This window comes from Xiphias gladius, chromosome 3 (genome assembly GCF_016859285.1).
Source record: "Xiphias gladius isolate SHS-SW01 ecotype Sanya breed wild chromosome 3, ASM1685928v1, whole genome shotgun sequence".
In the NCBI taxonomy this organism is placed as follows: Eukaryota; Metazoa; Chordata; class Actinopteri; order Istiophoriformes; family Xiphiidae; genus Xiphias; species Xiphias gladius.
In genome coordinates, this window is record NC_053402.1 from 25,609,470 (window position 1) to 25,610,661 (window position 1,192).

At 47.7% G+C, this 1,192-nt stretch overlaps 1 non-coding gene across 1 annotated transcript; it reads left to right on the forward strand.

Annotated features, from left to right (window-relative positions):
- Positions 1 to 466: 466 nt before the first annotated feature.
- Positions 467 to 548, forward strand: trnas-uga. Its single transcript has one exon. It is a non-coding gene; the product is annotated as a tRNA-Ser (tRNA).
- Positions 549 to 1,192: the final 644 nt, after the last annotated feature.

Genomic DNA, 1,192 nt, shown 5'->3' on the forward strand with positions numbered 1-1,192 from the left:
CAGCTGCTGAAGCTGGAGCTGGTTTTCATGACTCGGCTGCCGCAGGGTCGAGAGTTTCGCAGGTGATTATATTTGGTTTCCACCGTTTACATGCGCAGAGTGACCGCAGCTGCCGGACAAGGGCGGAGCAGTAAAAGTACAGTATTTCTCCGGGGTTCGGTACAAGCACCTCGGCATTGAACCCGAACGAATGAATCTTGCTGCTTACGTGACAATCGCTGGTAGTAATCCTACAAGTCCGATGTAACTGACAGGAGTACTTTTACTTTTTGATACTTTAAGTGCAATGTGATAAAAGTTCTGTACGAGTGCAGGACTTTTACTTGTAATGGAGTACTTTTACAGTGCGCCGTCGTTACTTTTATGTCTGAAAGCTTCATCCGCCGCGGGTCTAGGACCGGACCCCCCACCTCCCTCCCTCTGTGGGTGTGTCAACTCCGGTCCGGGAACCGGTCCTCCGGGAGCAGCTGTGATGGCCGAGTGGTTAAGGCGTTGGACTTGAAATCCAATGGGGTCTCCCCGCGCAGGTTCGAACCCTGCTCGCAGCGACAGGTCTGGTTTTGGAGACACGTGATCTCTGGCGCGCAGCCGGTGCTGTTTCTAGTCGCAATATTTTACAATATTTAACCAAAAACATCTTGGTCACACACAAACTGAACGAATCCTAATAATGTCCATGTATTTGTTTACGTGTGTCGGTGTGTTATCACGTGACCACAGGTACCGGAACCTGCGAGGTAAGTGGAACTTGCGTTTGAGGTCAAGAGGTTGACCCCTGAGGTCAAGATGGATCCCCGCTGTCAAAACTTTAAAATAAGACTAAATCAATAAAAATCAATGAAATAAAACAAAAGTAAAAAAATAAGACTAAATAAAATAAAGTCAAATAAGAAAAGAAAACAACAGGAGATCAAATCAAAGGTGAAAGGAACAGGTGAGGAGGGTTTGCTTGTGGATTTGGCCCCAGGTGAGTTCACCTGCTCACGAATTCAGGTTCAGTTGTTCTCAGAACCATCGACAAATAAAAAACAAACAAACTGCAAATCCAAAACCGGGTCCGGTTCCATCTGACGGTTTTTACCCACGAACAGTGACGTGGTTGTCTGGCCTTGGACCGAGCAATCGATCAATCGATCATGGAGGCGACTCGACCGGAGCTCTCAGGTGTTTGTGGCACAGCGAGAGACAGAGC